Genomic DNA, 21525 nt, shown 5'->3' on the forward strand with positions numbered 1-21525 from the left:
TGAGCTATATAGAGATATTAGTAAGGGAATCACTTATTCCCAGTAAAAGTACTAGGAATACATTAGATTGAAGCATATGAAAAATTGCAATTTAGAAGCAAAAAACAGTTTAATATCAGTAATTTTATATAGTTTAACCTATAAAAACTGTTTTGTTTTGTTTTTTTGGTTAATAGAAATCCAAATAATCACCTTTTTTCTAAATTCAATTAACATATGAATATGAGGCTGGCCAGACCTCTACAAAGTGAAATAAGATGATAAAGTTTATGTCATCAGGAAATTTATTGCCAGATTAAAATACAAAGAAAACCCACCAGAGAAATTTCACAGACAAAATGTCTGAAAAGAAACCACTTCCCTTTGCTCCATTGTGCTTGTTGAGATAACTAATATATTGTTATTGGACTCAGTTGAAGAAATTTTACCAAAGGATGTTTAGACCTTGATGTCACTCATTTTTCTGTATGCATTTATCAGTGATGAAAAATAGCAAAAAACAAACAAAAAACAGAAAACAGAAAACCAGCAATAACAAAAACCCCAAATACATAGTCACTTTTAAATTTCCAAACAATCAAACATATCCCAAAGACCTATTATTTGTAAATGTCAGTAGTACACCTTTGACTAAAAAGCAGAAGCAAAACAAACCAAGCCAAAAACCAAGAGGCATATCTATATTACACAAACAGTCCACCTAAATTTAAAAATTAAGGTTTCTTTTGTGGTTTACACCAGATTCTTTGTTCCAGTAATTTCACTTCAAAACCAAACCAAACCAAACCAAAGTGGAGCATATTTTCACAATCATTATTTCCTCTGAAATTACCTCTAGCTTCAAAGTTTTCACCACTTCACCTTTCTTGAGAACCAGCATTCTAACATGGTCACTTAGCAGGACCTCTCTCATGCGGTTTCTGGAATCTGAAATTGACTTGGTCATCTGGTAAGACATTATTATTTTCTTTGTTTTGTGGAATACTATGAAGTTTTATCCTAATCATGCAGATACTTTTAGAGGGGTTAAAGCAATCGATATTTCCTTCCTTGCCTTGAAATAATTGAAATGACCAGAGCTGGTAGCCATAGTGTTAGAAGACCTTTCTCATCCTGATGCTCTTTTGCAAATTCTTCAGGAGTTTGTTTCTAACCTTCTGGGTGTAGTTCACAGCTCATGTCTAGGGACCATATGATACCCACTCTCCTTTTAAATTGTCTAGAAAGATCATGGATTTGGAAGTGAGATAGATTAGCACGACTTCACAGATAATATTAGTTATTTAAAGAAGTATTGTGAGGATTAAATAAAAGTGCTTCTCTAAATCTTAAATGCAAAGTTTTGAGGCCCACATTAGACATTAAATAAGCATTCATTTCTGTCCTCTTCTTCCTTCAGTGTATTCTGTCATCCATGATGGTCCATTGATGGCTCTAATTGCCTGCTGTGTGGAGTAAACATTGTTTCTTCTCTCATGTCTTACATCTAGGATTCTGCATTCTATCTTTTCCCATAGTCATAACAAAAGTTCCCTGGCCTTTCCTTAACTTTCTGTTCCTTGGGAAATCTTCTGGAAATTTCAAGTTTAGTCTCAATTTTTTGGTTTCAAGTGGCATCATTCTTAACTATTGGCATAATTTCTTAGCCTAGGGTTTCTTTAAAAGCTAGTTGTCTAGACCTTGATTTTCTTCTGTTTTGTCAAGAAACTCCCTCAATTTTATTTATAGCTGAGTTTTCTGAGAAATGTGAAAATAACCCAAGAGAATGTGGAAATTACCCAAGAAAATAGACTTGTGAAACTCTATTAAATTGTACCTTAGAGCCTTCATGAAGCAAGCCCAATCACTGGTCCCACAATAAACTACATCTTAGAGTGATATTATACATGTCTTCCGGGTAGTCCTTGGAGGATACTGGTTACAGGTGACTAGTTTGGTTCTCCCTCTACTACTCACTTTTATACATCAAAGAAGTCTAGCAATAGCCTCAAATTTTCTTTGCTGTCTTCTTATTAAATATTTTATACAGACTCATAGTGATGAGGCAATTTGTCTGAGGTCACACAGCTAGTAAGTATTCACTAAGGATTTAAAACCAGATGCTACTAACTAAAAAAGAAAAAAAAGAAGTGTTCTTAATAACTTATACTGCCAAAGATTTTAAATTATTAATTTTAGCTATATCTGATATCCTTTTGGTCAAAACAGCCTCTCTTAAAGCTATTTTAGAATAAACTGAATGAAAGGCAAAAAGTAGACTGCTCAAATTTTAGAGAATTAGTTTGGTCAATAATAGAGCCATTTCCAATAATAAACTCTACTTTTATTATATTTCACCATATTATAATAAAAATGGCTTTTTTTCTTTTTGTAGAAATATTTTCATGTAGCATGGTAAGATAGTCTAAAACACCATATACCAATTCTCCTGTTAATTTAAAGTCTTTCTCCAGAGATGTTCTTACTACTGGAATAACAAGGATTTGCTTTTTTTTTTTTGTATCCTCTCACAATGCTGGAGTCTGGAAGTCTGAAATCTCTAGGGCTATACTTCCTCTGGGAGCTTTAAGGGACAACTTGCCTCTTTTCTCTTCCAGCTTCTATTAGCTATCCTGGCATTCCTGGGTTGTGGCCATATCACTCCATCTCTGAATCTGTCTTTACATTGCATTCTCTACTCTGTGTTGGTATCTTCTCCTCTTCTGTCTGTCTCAAATATCTCTCTGCCTTTCCCTGAAAAGGAAACTTGTCACTGGATTTAGGGCCCACCGAGATAATTCAGGATTATCTCCTCATTTCAAGATCCTTAATTTAATCACATCTGACAAGGCTCTTTTTTCAAATACGGTAACATTTGTAGTTTCCAGGGATTTTATGTAAATACCTTTTTTTTGAGGTGAGGAGGGTCATTTTTCAGACTACCACAGTCCGCCCCCTGGCCCCAAAGGCTCACATTCATCCCACGTGACCATTTACCCCATCCCAGCATCCCCCAAATTCTCAGCCTATTAGCATCAGCTCAAGGCTAAAATCTCGTCTAAATCTCATGAGCCCTCAAATCCCAGATATCATCATCTAAATCATCTAAATCATATATGAATGTGACTCTGTGTATGATCCATCATGGAGCAAAACCTCTTTCCATCTCTGGACCTATCAAACTATAAAGTAAATTGTCTGCTTCCAAAATTCAATGGTGAAACAGGTATAGAAGTAAAATGAAGACACAAATTCTGCAGATGAATAAAATATGTCTCTTGGCCAGATTAAAGTCTTGGGCTACCTGGTTGTAGATCTCTGCTGGAGGAGGATGGTAGAGTTCCTCTAGGGAGAAATTTGTACACTTGGTGGTGGGGGGAGTGGAGATCTTAATAAGACATGTTGTTAGGTAAGGGAAGTCTCGAGAGCCTGTTTGATTGAGAAATTTTTTTTTAATTTAATTTTATTTATTTTTTTATATAGCAGGTTCTTATTAGTTAACCATTTTGATTGGGAAATTTTTGATGCAAAAAGAGGGAGGAGTTTCTTTGAATAACAAAGTAACAAGAATCCCAAAGATTTTGAATTCTTGGATACAGTGGGAAAGGGGCTAGAAGGGCTAAGGGTTTCCCAAACAAGTGTTGGAAAGCTAGAAGGAGAGCAACTATGGAACTACAGATAGGTACAGAAAGCGTCTATTACACACAACAATCATATGAGATGCTTTGCATAATGAAAGAGAATGGTCAGGGCCAATGCTTGCGGTGGAGTGTGGAGAAAGTACAATGTTTAGAAGACAAGATGGTAAGGAAGGTTGATAAGTGAATCAGTAACAGAAATGTTTATTCAGAGACATGAGATGAATATCAACAGTGCATGTGCATCCCTCACACATCCCTGGGATCCTTGGAAAGTTAAAAGAGGTTACTGGACTTCCAGTAGTTACATGGCACAAGACACGTTACTTAACTTAAATGTATCATGAAAGAAACACTAGAAAAAATATTATTGTGTTTTCTACCTAAATGGGAAGGAAATCCAAAAAAGGGCAGATATATGTATTATACATAGAGCTGATTCACTTTGCTGTACAGCAGAAACTAACACAACATTGTAAAGCAAATATACTCCAATAAAAATTAATTTAAAAAAAGAAAGAAAGAATATTATTGTGTTTTTTTCTTTTTTCTTTCTGAAATGTGCTTTTCTCAGACCAGCTTAAGAGAAGAGTCATATTAGGATTGTTACAGAAAGATTGCAATGAAAAAGCAAGGGTTAATATTCAACATCTGGCATTTAAAATAGGATTTTGAAACATCACAAAAGGGAGGTTTTTTGAGAGGAAGTAATTTCCAAATTCCTTTAGGTCATATATAACAACATTAAAGACCATGCCCAATAATCAAATCTTAGATCTTCTCCCTTAACACCGAGAAAATACCAACGTGTGTTATTAAAGTTTAGCCGAGAGGCTGATGTCCAAAAGAAAGAGACTATGTCTTCACTGATGTAACAAAAGTCCAGAGATTTTGTGAGAAGAAGAAAACAGAGAAGGACCCAATATTTAGCTTTCTGGACCACTCCATGTTCTCTTGTGTTACGGGCAGAACCCCTAGGGGGTAGAAATTGTCTGGGGAGCTTGTCAGGGCTGAGTCATTTCAGGAGGAACCTCATGATACTGGTCCAAATGGGAGTCATAGCCAGGCAGATCTCAGGAGTTTCTGTAATGCTGTGAAAGCCAAAGTAGGGCAGGATCCAAATAGAGGAGAGAACATGAGGCCCTGAAATGATTCAGAGAGAGCCGATTATGGGTTGCCCAGTTGTTACTGCCAGCACAACTGCAAGCTGCAGAAGAGTGTCACTGACTTTGAGAACAAAAGATGGACACAGGCCTGAAATGATATCAATCTCCAACATCACAAACCTAAATTGACCATCATCCTCCCTTGTTTTCTCAGGATGACTCAGGATGTCTGTTGTCTGGGCACACTTTAATTTGGTGGTTACACTACCTAAGTCTTTCTCCTTTTACACACCTAGATATAGTCTTGGAGAGAAGCAAGTAGGAGCAGTATGGTAGAAATCTGACAATTTCTACCAGAAGAATCTGAAAATTATATGAAAGGACTCTTTGAATTGCTGTATAGGATCAAAATGAACAGAGTGTATAAAAATAACAAACAAACAATTGTTGTATATCTATATCTATCTATCCATCTGTTGAAATGTATAGAAAACAGCAAGTATGGCACAAAGAACAATTTCATTTTTCCTGAAGCATTTGAGAGTAAGTGGCCAAACTGATGGCCCCATCACACCTAATATTTTAGCATTTCCTATAAACCAGGACATTTTTCAACATAACTACAAGATTAAAACCAGGAAATATTTTTTTACATATTATTACGTCCAATCAGATTCCATTCAAGTATTGTCAATTGTTCTAATAGTTCTAATACACTCTAAGATTCTTGAGTCTAATCTAATCCTCACACCCCATTCAAATTTCCAAATTGTCTCAATAATGCCTTTATAGAAAATATACCCAGTTCAGTGTCTTTCAAATAGTTCCTTGGTCTCTCTTTGTCTTTCAATGCACTTTTGAAGACTATAGGATTTTTAAAAAATAGAATACCTCTCTATTTGGGTTTGTCTGATAGTTTCCATGATTGGATTTGATTATGTATTTTTGGTAGGAACATCACTGAAATAATATTGTGTTCTCATTGCATCCTTTGATATTAGTTAGTATTTACTAGGATTTTATATGAATGAAATTATGCATTATGTATTCTTTCTTTGCCTGGCTTCTTTCACTCACCATAATAATTTTGAGATTTATCCATTTTGTTGCATATATCAGTAATCCATTACTTTATTAGCAGGGAGTACCAAATTATTTGAAGGAATGGTACAAGTAGAAGAACTTAAGCAGATATTTTGCTAATTCGTTACTTTTTATTATTGAACAGTGCTCCATTATATGGCTATACCCAATTTGTCTATCCATTCACCTGCTGATGGATATTTGAGTTGTTCCCAGTTTTAGGCGATTACAAATAAAGCTGCTGTGAAAATCTGTATTCAGGTCTTTGTATGGATATATGCTTTTATTTTGGGGGAGTAAATACCTAGGAGTGAAATGGCTGGATCCCATTAACTTTAAAAAATATACCAAACTTATTTCCAAAGTAACTGTACCAATTTGCGTTTCTACCAGAAGTGTATAAAAGCTCTGATTGCTTCTGAAACTCACTGATACTTGAGTATGGTCAGTATTTAAAATTTAAAATTTTAGCTATTCTATTGAGTGTGTAGTGTTATCTTGTAGTAGTTTTTATTTATGGTTTTCATTCACCATCCATATATCTTCATTGGTGAAATGTCTGTCCACATTTTTTCCCATTTGGGTTGTCTTCTTATTATTATGTTGTAGGAGTGCTTTATATATTCTAGATACAAGTTCTATTCAAAACATTGAAGAAAATTCTTCATGAAGTCCAACTTTTTCAAAAATTTTAAATGATTACTGTGCTTTGCTTTGTATTTTAAAAAATCTTCACTAAACTGAAGTTCACTGACAGTTTATCTTATATTTTCTTCTAGAAGTTTGATAGGTTTTGCTCCTACATTTAAGTCTATGTACATTTGCATTATTTTCTTTTTAATACAGTGTGTGAAGTAAGGGTTGAGGTTCTTTTTTTCTTTTTCTTTTCCTTTTTTGCATATATAAAATTGTTCTGGCATCTTGTTTGAGAAGGTTATACTTTCCACACTGAATTATCTTGTGTCATTGTCTAAAAACAATCCACCATGTGTATGTACTTCTGGACTCTTTATTTGTTCCACTGGCCAGAAGCACAACTTTTCCTTTGTTTGGTCAATAAATACCCTTCAAGGTTCCTATTGTGCTCTTTTGACATATCTTCATTATTCTTTGAGCACTTCCTTACTTTCTGGACCCAAAGGATAGTCTACATATATCTTTTATTGCCCTGGCTCAGACCAAAAATTAGTCCTTTCTCCAACAAGCCCTATTTCCTGTTAGAGGAGAATGGTATTTAGATCTGCATGTGAGGTGTGCTCATGACTGTTAGTGTGTCACTACTCCCAGACCACTCAGTGGACAGAACTAGAGTATATATGTGTGTATATGTATTTACACACATATATACACGTGCTTAAAATACCTATATACGTGATACACACGTTTATATCTATACTTATTCTTGTCTTTCTTTACATATTGAAAACCATTATTTCATATTGATATCACTAATTCCCATACCAGATTAATTCTACTTTTTCCCTGTCTGTATTTAAACTGCCTTCTGTGACAATGAGGAAGCTGACTCCTATTATCTTAAATATATTAATTATTTGATCAATCTCCCTTTACATCATCAATCTTCCAGCACCACTGCCTTCTTTTCTTCTGTACAAATACCCTCCTCACCTTGTTAGACCTTTCATGCCAGACTGTCTCCTATGTGGAACACTGTTTTACTTTCTTGAGTTATGATATCTTATGCTTGGCTCTTCTCAGGGAAAGGTGCCCTCCTTACCCTGCTTGGGCTTAGGTACCCCAAACCAGAACACTCCTTTTTGGGGGACTCCTCATCCCCACCCACGGCACCTGTGAAGACACTTATCAGTTATATCTAATAGCTTTAGGATTAAACTGCTTTAAAAAGAAAGAAGAGAAGAAGAAAATGAGGAAGAGGAAGAAAAGGAAGAAGAAAAAATAATTACATTTGTCTTTAGGTGAGTAATAGTGCAACCCTAAAGAGTCTCCTCAGGACATGGGAGGCTTCAGAGACATATAAATTACAGATAAATAACTCATTGATCACTGGTAATATTATTTATATTGTACCTTTAAATTAACTTGAAACTTTCTTCTAAGGAAGTCAAAGAAATTACAGCTGTCATTTCGCAAATCTTCTTTCCTCTGCTGCTGGGGAAAGATAAATGATGCACTCATCATTGTGATCATATTTTTAAAATTCCAAATCAAGATTAACGGTTAAAAAAAAAGATTAAAGATTGAGGAAATTTAGGAGGCTTGAGGTCTGATATTCAATTTAAGTGTTTTTTCCCTAGATCGTTAGCAAAATCTAGCCTTTTAAGATATTTTGCTTGATGAAAAAGAATGATTTGCTTCAATACTTGGGTCAAGGGGCATAGAGAAGGTTAGTAGTTAAAGAGGACATAGTAGTGAGAAATGATTGATAACAAGTAGCAGGAATCTGAATGCTGATGAATCCATATAAAGAGTCAGTAGAAGAAGATATCTGAGGTCAGAAATGATCTAGGGATTTAATGTTAACATAAGCTCTATTCAAGCTAAATTCTACTCTTTATTATGGTGTATATGTGTAAGTTCTAAAATGCTTCTAAGATCCAGGACTGAGCAAACCAAAGCAGGAAAAACTTTTTGAAAATTTTAAATTATGTAAGATTTTATTTTTACCATTTTAATATTCATGGTTTCATAAACACAATGAAAAGCATCCTTAAAGTATTTTAACAACTTCCAGAAGTCCTGGGCAGTAATTTCACTTATTTTGGCATCCAGAACATGACTTCCAGTTTGCAAAAAATGTCATCAATTCTTAAAGCCAAAAGCTACAGAGCTCCCAAAGAACACCACTATGTATGTAAATTGAGGCATCAAGTATAAATAAATATAGATATTAAATGGGAATTGTCACATTCCAATAGGCACTTCAATACTCAAAAAACTTTATGTCCTATTTTAACTAAAATTCCCAACCATGAAGACCTCCTAAATTTCACAAAGGCAGACTACATGGAACATAAATTTTTCTTTAAAAATAACTTTGACTCTGAAAAGTAAAATGTGTATAAAATTCTTAATAATAAAGGTGTATATACTCAAGACTCAGAAGCGTTACAGACTCTTCATAGGTATATTTATTCATGCATTTATTCATTCATTTATTTATTTTACAAATAACATGTAGGCCATGTGTATTAATTCTCACTCATCTCAAATTTTCAAATAAATTTTTACTATATTTAATTGTATCTGTATTTAAACTGTCCTCTGAGAGTTTAATATGGTCAGTTCACAGATTTGTCACAATGTAATATTAAAAACCACAGAAAGAAAAGAACCTGCAAGAAACAAAAACCATCAAAAGAATATTTTGTGGTTTTAAATCAGATGAAAGAACTGTCATCACATTCTTTAGATTTGAATATTAAAATCCATTAATTCCAAAGCAGTATTTTGACCCAGATTATCTCATTGTTTACTCTCCTTGAACTCCAATTTTCTTAAGTTAAAAAAAGGAAAATAATATACTGCTGAAGGAATCTTTTCTTATGTTAAAGAGTTTAGCACAGTGCCCAGCACGTGATAGGTACACAAAACATTAATTCTTCTCATCCTCTTTCTATTTTTTTTTAATTGAAGCATAGTGGACTTACAATGTTATATTAGTTTCAGGTGATAGTGATTTGATATTTTTAATGATTATACTTCATTTAAAGTTATTAGAAAATATTGGCTATATTCCCTGTGCTGTACAATCTATTCTTGTATCTTATTTATTTTATACCTAGTAGTTTGTACCTCTTAATCCCCTTCCTCTATTTTGCCCCTCTCCCCACTTTGGTCTCTGTATTAGTGAGTTTGTTTCTGTTTTATTATATTCATTCATTTGAGGAACCTCTGTACTGTTTCTCAAGATAGCTGCACCAATTTACATTCCCACCATCAGTGTAGTAGAGTTCTCTTTCTCCACATCCTTGCCAACACTTGTTATTTCCTGTCTTTTTGACTATAGCCATTCTGAGAGATATGAAGTGGTATCTCACTGTGGTTTTGATTTGCATTTCCTGATGATTATTGATGTCAAGCATCTTTTCATGTGGCTGTTGGCCATCTGTATGTCTTCCCTAGAAAAATGTCTATTCAGATCCTCTGTCCATTTTTTAATGGAGTTTTGCTTTTGATATTGAGTTGTATGAGCTCTTTATATATTTTGGATATTAACCACTTATCAGACATATAATTTGCAAATATTTCTCTCATTCAGTAGGTTGTCTTTTTATTTTGTTGATGGTTTCCTTGAAGTGCAAAAGCTTTTTGAGTTTAATTAGTGCGCATTTGTTTATTTTTTGCTTTTGTTTCCCTTGCTTGAGGAGACATACGCAAAAAGATATTGCTAAGACCTATGTCAAAGAGTGTACCACCTAAGTTTTCTCCTAGAATTTGTATGGTTTCTGGTGTTACATTTAGGTCTTTAATCTATTTTGCATTTATTTTTGTATATCGTGTGAGAAAATGTTCTAATTTCATTCTTTTACATGTAGCTGTCCAGTTTTCCCAGCACCAGTTATTGGAGAGCTCACTCTCCTTCGTTTACTCCTGAAAGCAACACTGAAAATAAGACATTAGGACATCCACTTGACAGATCAAGAAACTGAGGCTCACGGTTTAAGTGATATGCTTATGGCCAGGCAGGTAGGAAAACTTGAAACCAAGCTTAAGACTACATACTCCTGATACACAATTAAAATCTTCTTCTTCTTCTTCTTTTTTTTTTTTTCTGTTTTTGGTCACGTCGTGTGGCATGCGGGATCTTAGTTCCCTGACCAGGGATCAAATCCATGCCCCCTGCAGTGTAAGCATGGAGTCCTAACCACTGGACTGCCAGGGAAGTCCCAAAAATCTTCTTCCTTTATGTAGTGCTGCATAGGTATTTACTATAAATGGAAAAATTACCCTTTAATGATTATAAAATTGACATGAATTCTACATTAATTTTATAAGGGACCACATGTATAAAATTTAGAGCAGTTGCAAATCCAATATGGAAAAAATGCAATTCTGCTATCTATAACCGTATACTCTGATGTCATATCATACATGCATTTATATTACATGAATTCAAATGTTTATGCTCGTTGAAAAAAAGACAGAGAAGTAATTTAAATACTCTGGGTACATCGGCCAGCCAGAGGAAATAATGGCATATGTCCTTGAAGTAAACATGAGATTGGAGTCCTGAACCTCTTGCTCCCTTAATCATTTCAGCTCCCTCACACCTTTCAGAGTGTGAGTTTCTCATTTTACAAAGAATGATTCCAGTCAAAGATATATACTTTTCATGCAGTGGGATTCCTACATGCAAGCCAACATTTCAATTGATCCTGATAAAAGAAATTGTGCATACTTAGGCACTGAAATATAAAGTATATATGTATTACAAGTAATAGTATATTTTTTAAACAGAACTTTATTCTGGAAAATATCATACTCATATAGAGGTTATTGTGTTAAGGACCCTCCAAGTACCCATCACCAAACTTCAGTCATTAGCAACTCATAAATAACCGTATTTCATCTACCTTATCACACCTCTGATTTTTCTCTTCACTGGATTATTTTGAGGCAAATCACAGATACCGTATCATTTTATTCATAAATGACTACAGACTACACCTTTTTTCAGACTACACCTTTTAAAAATATTAAAAATTATATATAATGGACTTACTAGATGATTTGGAGGGTTTTCTAGGATAATTTTTTACTTCTATGTGATGTAATGTGCTCTACATTTAATATCTCCTTTAATATGATAAAACCCCAGTGAAGCAGTTAATTATATTCACTTCAAAGAACAGAAAACTGAGAGGTTAAAAAGAAAAAAAAATCCTTGCTTAAGGTCACCAAACTGGTAATTGACAGGATTAAAACTCCTGTCTTTAGATCAGTAGCTCTTAACCACTAACATACATAGCTATGAACATTTTAATCCATATTATCTTTTCATTCAATTTTCCCAATAGCAAAAAAGGTCTTCAAAGCCTTAAATTGAACACTTATACCAACAACAAAGATTACAATCTGTCTACTAAATCTGGTGCCATATATAGAAGATTGCAATAGTTAAGGAAGACTTTCTGAAGAAGATATCCTAGGAGAAATACTTAACGTACGAGTAGGTATTAATCAGATGAAGAGAGAAAGGGAAGAGAAAGAAACATTTGTAATGGCATGAACCCAAAGAAGGCATTCTAGAAACCTTAAAATTCACTAATGGTTGGTTTACAGAGAATAAGAAGTATTATCAAAGATGAAGGCAGAAAGGTCAGGACCCAGATCATAAATGCCAACATATAATATGCTAGTTATTTTTTAAGTTATTTTCAATTGGGAAGTAACAAAATCTGACTAGCTTTCCAAAGATCAGTCTCTCAGTGGTGTGTAGAATGGATCCTGGTGTGATGGTGAGGAAGTAAGCATGAGATGGAAAAATCAGAGAAGTGATATTGAACTAGTCCATCTGAGGTGCCTGTGTGTCATGTCATCCAGGTGTAGCTTCCAGTATAGAACTGGATGTATGGATTTCAGCTTAGGAAATATGCCTAAACTGGGAAATTGGATGTGGGAATGGTATAAGGATGGGTCACTGAACCCATGGGGTTGGATGTTTCACTTAGAGCAAAATGTACAATGAAGAGAGTAAAAACCCAAAGACAGAACCCTGGCAACAACAAAATAAAAGGCATAGATGGAAGAAGGGAAGGCCACAAAAGAGACCAAGAACATGAGGCCAGAGGGTGGGAGGACAACCAGGAGATAGGAGAATCTTTGAAGAAAAAAAAAGGGAAAATTATGACATTTAAAGTCTTAAGTAATTAAAACTAAGATAACATGTGATCAAAGTGCATGAAATCACACATGTGATGCTTAAATTTAGTAATTAGCCCAAGCGTCATAAAAGCAGTGTTACTCTTAAAAGTTTGCATGACATCATTTTTATGCACATATATGTACATAATGTAGAGCTAACTCTAAATCTTGTGCTTTACTATTTACAATAGCCAGGTCATGGAAGCAGCCTAAATGCCCACCAACAGACGAATGGATAAAGAAGATGTGGTACATATACACAATGGAATATTACTCAGCCATAAAAAGGAACTAAATTGGGTCATTTGTAGACATGTGGATGAACCTAGAGACTGTCATACAGAATGAAGTAAGTCAGAAAGAGAAAAACAAATATTGTATATTAATGCATATTTATGGAATCTAGAAAAATGGTACAGATGAACCAGTTTGCAAGGCAGAAATAGAGTCACAGATGTAGAGAACAAACGTACTGACACCAAGGGGGGAAGAGGAGGTGGGATGAATTGGGAGATTGGGACTAACATATATACACTAATATGTATAAAATAGATAATGAATGAGAACCTGCTGTATGGCACAGGGAACTCTACTTCACTTCGCTGTACAATAGAAACTAATACAACAATGTAAAACAACTCTATGCCAATTAAAAAAATAAAAAATAAAAAATAAAAAAAATAAATCTTGTGCTCTAGACATAATATAGGCTAAAAAAATCTCAAACACATTTACATGAAATGTACATTCTTGGATTTATAATTCATTCATTTATTTATCCATTTGACAAACATTGATAGTATACAAGGCACTGAGCTAGAATATTTAATAATCTCTCTTCTATGAAATCCTGAAAGAAATTCTGGTGGCACTTAACTTCTTTTCCTCCTAGAGTAGAAGTACCGATATTCTTCTAGTGTGGATTGTGGTCTCTTAAGAGCAGGTTTTATGACTCAGTCTTCTAGAATATGGAAGTTAGAATGAAGTCTTTTCTTGCACATAAAGAAAAGTACAGATAATATTTAGTGATTGGATGAAGCATGACAGTGGGAATAGAGGACTTTGTGATTGATTATATCCATCAACAACATGTCCCTGGGCACTGCTATCAGAGAGAGCATTTCTTGCTAAATGGTCTGATGCTGAACAGTTTTCCATATGCTGCTTTGGAGAGATCATGTAATGAGTAATGACAATGTTCGTGGGTGATATGGCAAATGTGCATTACAACTTGAAAAAGCATTTCTTTTATAACAAAATTGTGGTTTTCTATTTATTTGAGATTACTTTTTAACACTTTTATGACTTCAGAGCTATTTTTTGTTCCTCTTCAGAATTTCTTACAATCCATGTTTTACTTTCTGTAGGTTTTATCTATAGATCTGTGGAGGCTGGGAGGCATTGGGCACATTCAGTCATGCTGGCTATCCCTATGCCAACTTATCATTAATGTCAGTGTATTTCTTGATGATGATGTGCTCTGTTCAGCATATTTTCTCTACTTTCATCTAACTACCAAAAATTTGTTGCCATTACTTTCTATCTAATTCATCACACAATTTTTGGCGATTTGAGTTATTCCTAATTATCTTCTTGTAAAAAATAGTTTCTTCTCTTGCCTTCCCACACTTTAAATATGTCAATATATTTTAAGTTGCACTTTTTTAGGCATAAATTAGTATGTTAATTTTTTACTTTTAATTTTTCTTGAATTATTATTCTTGACCCAATAAATATTGTAATTGATCTTCTGAAATCACAATAAATAATCTATATTGTTTCAATATTTGGATCTTGAGATCTAAATACCTAATTTCATGTAACTTTCTAAATGGATTAAGAAAATGCATTATTACTTGTAAAAAATGTAGAGTTTTAAAAATTAAAGTGAAGTTGACTTACAGTATTATATTGGTTTCAGGTATACAACAGTTATTTGACATTTTGTAGATTGTACTCCATTTAAAGTTATTACAAATATTGGCTGTTACATCCTTGTATCTTATTTATTTTATACCTCGTAGTTTGTACATATTAGTCTCTTTCCCCTATCTTGCCCACACCACCCCCCTCTTCCCACTGGTAAACCACTAGTTTGTTCTCTATATCTGTGATTCTCTATATTCTGTGTTTCTATTTTGTTATATTCATTAAAAATTTTTTTTAGATTCCATATATAAGTGAAAACATATATTGATAGTAGGTCTTTCCTGTCTGACTTATTTCACTTAGCATAACACCCTTCAGGTCCATCCATGTTGTTGGAAATGGCAAAATTTCATTCTTTTTTTTGGCTGAGTAATATTCCACTGTTTGTTTTCTTCAGATATATACCCAGAAGTGGAGTTGCTGGATCATATGGTAGCTCTATTTTTAATATTTTGAGGAACTGCCATAATTTTTCCATAGTGGCTGCACCAAATTACAATCCTACCCACAGTGTAGTAGGGTTCCCTTTCTCCACATCCTTGCCAACACTTGTTATTTCTTCTTTTTTTGATCATAACCATTCTGACAGGTGTGAGGTGATATCTCATTGTGGTTTTGGTTTGCATTTCCCTGATGATTAGTGATGTTGAGCATCTTTTCATGTGCCTATTGGCAATCTGCATGCCTTCTTTGGAAAAATATCTATTCAGGCCCTCTGAGCATTATTTAATCAGATTATTTATCTATTTTTTGATATTGAAGTATATAAGTTCTTTACATACTTTGAATATTAATCCCTTATCAGACATATCATTTGCAAATATCTTCTTTCATTCAGTAGGTTAGGTTTCCTTCACTGTGAAATGCTTTTAAGTTTGATTAGGTCTCATTTGTTTATTTTTGCTTTTGTTTTCCTTGCCTGAGGAGATATATCCAAAAAGATATTGCAAAGACCTATGTCAAAGAGCATACTGCCTGTGTTTTCTTCCAGGAGTTTTATGGTTTCAGGTCTTTAATCCATTTTGAGTTTATTTGTGTTTATGGTGTGATGAAATGTTCTAATCTTATTCTTTTACATGTAGCTGTCCAGTTTTCCTAACACCACTTATTGAAAAGACTGTCTTTCCCCATTGTATATTCTTGCCTCCTTTGTCATAGATTAGTTGACTATAAGTTCATCTGGGCTGTCTATTCTGTTCCACTGATTTTTGTGTCTATTTTTGTGCCAGTATCATACTGTTTTGATTATTGTATCTTTGTTGTATAATCTGAAATCAGGGAATGTAATACCTCAAGCTGTGTTCTTTTTTGCTCTAGATTGCTTTCACTTTTTTTTTTTTTGTGGTTCAATACAAATTTTAGCATTATTTGTCCTAGTTCTGTGAAAAATGTCATAGGTATTTACATAGGGATTACATTAAATCTATAGATTGCTTTGGGTAGTATAGACATTTTAACAATATTCTTCAATCCATGAACACAGGATATCTTTCCATTTCTTTGTATCATCTTCAATTTTATTCATCAATATCTTATAGTTTTCAGAGTATAGGTCCTTCACTTCCTTGGTTAAATTTATTTCTAGATATTTTATTCTCTTTGATGCAGTTGTAAATGAGATTGTTTTCTTGCTTTCTCTTTCTGATAGTTCATTATTAGTGGATAGAGAAACTAGATTTTGTATATTAATCTTGTATCTTTCAAATTTACTGAATTCATTTATTAGTTTTAATAGTTTGTGGTGGCAGCTTTAGTGTTTTCTATATATAGTATCATGTCATCTGCAAATACTGACGGTTTTACTCCTTTCCTTCCAATGTGTATGCCTTTTATTTCTTTTTCTTGTCTGTTTGATGTGGCTAGGACTTCTGATACTATGTTAAATAGAAGTGGTGAGAGTGGTCATCCTTGTCTCATTCCTGATCTTAGAGGAAAAGCTTTCAGCTTTTCACTATTGAGTATGATGTTAGCTGTGGTTTTGTCATAAGTGGTCTTTCTTTTGTTAAAATATGTTTCCTCTGTATAAAGTTTGTGGAGAGTTTTTATCACAAACGGATGTTGAACTTTGTTAAATGTTTTTTTCTGCATCTATTGAGATGATCATGTGATTTTTATCCTTCATTTTCTTAATGCACTGCATCACACTGATTGATTTGCAGATATTGAACCATCCTTGCATCCCTGGAATAAATCCCACTTGATCATGCTGTACTATCCTTTTTATGTATTGTTGAATTTGGTTTGCTAATATTTTGTTGAGGATTTTTTGCATTTATGCTCATCAGGAATGTTGGCTTTTAACTTTCTTTTTTTTAAATAGTGTCTTTGTCTGATTTTGGAATCAGGGTAATGCTGGCCTCATAGAATGAGTTTGGGAGCATTCCCTCCTCTTCAGTTTTTTGGAATATTTTGACAAGGATAGGTATTAACTCTTCTTTAAATGTTTGGTAGAATTCCTCTGTGATGTGATCTGGTTCTGGACTTTTGTTTGTTGGGAGATTTGGTTACTGATTCACTTTCAATACTAGTAATCAGTCTGTTCAGATTACTTCTTCCTTATCAGTCTTGGAAGATTGTATGTTTCTAGGAATTTGTCCATATTTTTAGGTAATCCTATTTGTTTGTTATTGGTAGTATTCTCTTATGATTGTTTATAATTCTTTGACATTGGCTGTAGCTTTTCCTCTTTCATTTCTAATTTTATTTGAGTTCTCTCTTTTTTTCTTAATGAGCCTGGCTAAAGGTTTATCAATTTGGTTTATCTTTTCAAAAAGCCATCTCTTGGTTTCATTGATTTTTTTTTTTTTTTTGGTCTCATTTCTGCTCTGATCTTTGCTATTTCCTTCCTTCTACTGACTTTGGGCTTCATTTGTTCTTCTTTTTCTAATTCTTTTAGATGATAGGTTAGGTTGTTTATTTGATATTTCTTTTGTTTCTTGAGGTAGACCTTATCACTATAAATTTCCCTCTAAAAGCATTAAGAAATGCTTTTGCTGCATCACATAGAGTTTGAAAATTTGCATTTTTATTTTCATTTGTCTCAAGGTATTTTCTGTTTTCCTCTTTGATTTATTCATTGCCCCATTGGTTTTTTAGTAGCATGTTGTTTAGTCTCCATATTTTTTTTTCCATTTTTCTTCCCATAATTGATTTCTAATTTCATACCATTATGATGAGAAAATATGCTTGATATAATTTCAATCTTCTTAAATTTATTGAGACTTGTGTTGTGGCCTAGCATGCGATCAATCCTGGAGGACATTCCATGACACTTGAAAAGAATGTGTATTCTGCTGTTTTTGAATGGAATGTCCTATAGATATATTAGTATATCTCATTTAGATATCTCATTTAAGGCCACTGTTTTCATATTGATTTTCTGCCTCATTGGATGATCTATTCACTGATGTAAATGGGGTGTTAAAGTCCCCTACTATTATTATATTACAGTCAATTTCTTCTTTTATGTTTGTTAATATTTGCTTTATATATTTAGGTGCTTCTGTATAGGTGCATATATGTTAATGAATGTTATATCCTCTTCTTATATTGATCCCTTTATCATTATATAATGCCCTTCTTTATCTTTTGTTATAGACTTTGTTTTAAAGTCTACTTTGTCTGATACGAGTATTGCTACCAGTTTTCTTTTTACTTTCATTTGCATAAAATACGTTTTTCCATCTCTTCACTTTCAGTTTGTGTGTATCTTTAGCTCTGAAGTGAGTCTCTTGCAGGCAGCATATATATGGATCCTGTTTTTGTATCCAATCAGCCACCATATATCTTTTGATTGCAGCGTTTAGTCCATTGACGTTTAAAGTGACTATTGATAGTTATGTGCTTATTGCCATTTTGTCACTGGTTTTATGGTTGTTTTTGTGGGTCTTCTCTGTTCTTTTCTTCTACTTTTAGTCTCTTCCCTTGTGGTTTGATGATTTTCTTTAGTGTTATATTTGTGTTCCTTTCTCCCTTATTTTTGTGTATCTTTGTAGGTTTTTGATTTGTAGTTACCATGGAGTTCATATATGTTGCTTTTAACTATATTTACTTCTTTTAAACTCAGAGTCATTTAAGTTCAAACACACTCTAAGAGATATACATTTTTTACTCCCCCCACATTTTGTATTTTTGATGTCCTATTTCACATCTTTATGCTTATCCCTTAACTGTTTATTGTAATTATAGTTGATTTTACAGTTTGTGTCCTTTATCCTTTGTACTAGCTTATTTAAGTGGTTGATCCACTGCCTTTACTATATATTTTCCTTTAACAGTGGGATTTTTTCCTACCTGTATTTTCTTATTTCTTGTTACAGACTTTTTTTTTTTAATTGAATGAAGATCCTTTAACGTTTCTTGTAAGGTTGGTTTAGTGGTGATGAACTCTTTTAGTTTTTGCTTGTCTGGGGAACTCTTTATCTCTCCTACATTTCTGAATAATAACCTTGACGGGTAGATTATCCTAGTTCATAGGTTTTCCCCTTTCAGCACTTTAAATGTATCATGCCACTCTCTTCTGGCCTGCAAAGTTCCTGCTGAAAAATCAGCTGATAGTCTTATGGTTGTTCCCTTGTATGTGACTACTTGTTTTTCCCTTGCTGCCTTTAAAATTCTCTCTTTTTCTTTAACTTTTGCTATTTTAATTATAATATGCCTTGGTGTGGGCCTCTTTGGGTTCATCTTGTTTGGGACTCTCTGTGCTTCCTAAACCTGGATATCTGTTTCCTTCTCCAGGTTAGGGAAGTTTTCAGCCATAATTTCATCAAACACATTTTCTACCTTTTTCTCTCCTCTTTTCTTTCTGGAACCTTATAATGCAAATGTTATTATGCTTGATGTTGACCCAGAGGACCAGAGTTCCTTTAAACTATCCTCATTAATTTTTTTTTTCCTTTTTGCTGTTCTGATATGGTGATTTCCACTATTCTATATTACAGATCACTTATGTATTCTTCTGTATCACCTAATCTGCTATTAATTCCTTCTAGGGTATTTTAAAATTTCAGTTATTGTATTCTTTAGCTCTGATTTAAAAAAAAATATTTTCTAGTTTTCATTGAATTTCTCACTGTGTTCATCTATTCTTTTCCTGAGTTCACTTAGCATTTTTATTACTATTGCTTTGAACTCTTTATCAGGTAAATAGTTTATCTCTGTTTCATTAGGGTTTTTTTCTGAGGTTTTATCTTGTTCTTCTGTTTGAAACATATTCCTCTGAGTTCTCATTTTGTTTAACTTTCTCTATTTGTCTCTACACAATTAGGTGAAATAGTTACCTATCTTGAGGGCATGTCCTGTTTGGGACCATCCCTATACAGTCTGCGTATGCCCAGTGGCTTTGGTTGGAGAGTTGGATCTGAAGTGAGCACAGGCTACTTCTTCTCCCAGGGTGCACTGGTAGCCACCACATTAGTGAGAGGTAGGGCTGAAGTTGGAGGGGTTAGAGACAGAGCCAGGTGTCAGCTGGAGTTTTCTCCTATGCTTAATGGTGGTTGCCACCCTACTGGGGAAGGGCCATAGCCTGCAGACCTGGAGCAGAAGCCCTGAGGGTGTTGGGCTTCTCCCTGGTGTGATGGAAGTCTCTGCCCTTGGTTGGGGGTGTGGCCAGGACCTGAAGGCTTAGGGCTGCACTTCTGAGGTGGTTCCACTTTTCCCCAGTGTGTGTGCCTTAATTAGAGGAGAGGTTGGGGCCAGAAGATTTAGAGCTGCACTACTGAGCTGGTCCTGCTCCTTCTCTGTTGTGTGAGTGCTACAGCAATGGCAGTCTCTGCCTTGGTTAGAGGCAGGGCCAGGTTTGGACAGGCTTTTCTCCTTCTCCAGTGAACACTTGTGCTGGCAATGGTGGCTTCTGCCTTAGCAGGGAACAGCACTAGGGCAAGAGGGGCTGGAGCAGGAGCCTGGTGTGCACTGGCAGTGGGGTGGGGTGCTGGGGCAGTTCTGGCAGGCCAGCCAGAGCACCAGACCGTTTTCAATCTATTGTGTTTGCACTGGGACTGAGAGTAAGCAAGTCTGTGTGCACTCTTCAAGAGCGGACAGAGTCTTGGTTTCCTACAGCCCTCTGGAAAGCCCCGCTGGTTTTCAAACCAGCTAAGGCAGTATGTCTTCTGGTATCAGACACCAGGGATGGAGTGTCTAATCTGTGGCTCAAACCCCTCACTTTCTAGGGAGGATCCTGGAGTCTGTGGGATCTCGTCCTCCTTTGGGTCACCCACTATGGGTGCAGGTCCCAACTAGATTGCTCCTCCTCTCCTCCTACCAGACTCCATGTGGTTTTCTTTATAGCCTTGGTTGTAGAAGAGCTGTGCTGCTAGTCTTCAGATCATTCTTTGTGAGAGTTGCTCTATATGTAGTTGTAGCTTTGATGTGTTCATGTGGGGAGGTGGGTCGGCATCTTCCTACTCTATCATCTTGATCCTGCCTCCAAAAATGTAGAAATTTTAAAGTAAAATTTCCAAATAGTCTTTCAATCTGTTAGTTGCTAGGAACGCATTTTTTTTTAAAATAAGAAATTCTCTGTCTTTTTGGAAGGCCTCTGTGTCATACAGACTATAGGTAGAATTTCTATATTAAGTTCTTTTTAGTTCCAAAAGGACAGACATACTTCTTTTGAATTTTATGAGAAATAAATAATTAGAAGACATTTTCCCCCTCCAGTTGCATTCAACCAACATCACAGATATGTATGATTGCATACCACATATCACATACAATGTATAAGGCACCTTGCTGGTATTGTAAGTGAAACCAGGGTGAATTGTTTACAGTTCCTGCCCTGCAGCCACTCACTTCAGTGTGGGAAACAGGCCAATTAAGAATCACTAATACATACCAGAAAAAGAGAAACTGTTATAATGGAGATATAATATATGATAGAATTATGCAGGAGTACAAGACAGATTTATCAATATTGCCTGACTTCATGGCAGAGATGAGATCTGAGC

At 34.6% G+C, this 21525-nt stretch overlaps 1 protein-coding gene and 1 long non-coding RNA gene across 2 annotated transcripts in view; both read right to left on the reverse strand.

Moving 5' to 3' along the window:
* LOC309629927 (uncharacterized protein) overlaps positions 1 to 21525 on the reverse strand; it is a 179407-nt gene that overhangs the window by 41980 nt on the left and 115902 nt on the right. The gene's annotated exons all lie outside the window — the stretch shown is intronic.
* The window catches only part of LOC309629949, a 36948-nt gene that overhangs the window by 4927 nt on the left and 10496 nt on the right, over positions 1 to 21525 (reverse strand). The window contains exon 1 of the long non-coding RNA XR_014245318.1: positions 1 to 21525. This exon is cut by the window's right edge and continues 10496 nt beyond it. This is a non-coding gene — a long non-coding RNA (uncharacterized lncRNA).

Source organism: Balaenoptera borealis (genome assembly GCF_965194805.1).
Source record: "Balaenoptera borealis genome assembly, chromosome: 5".
In the NCBI taxonomy this organism is placed as follows: Eukaryota; Metazoa; Chordata; class Mammalia; order Artiodactyla; family Balaenopteridae; genus Balaenoptera; species Balaenoptera borealis.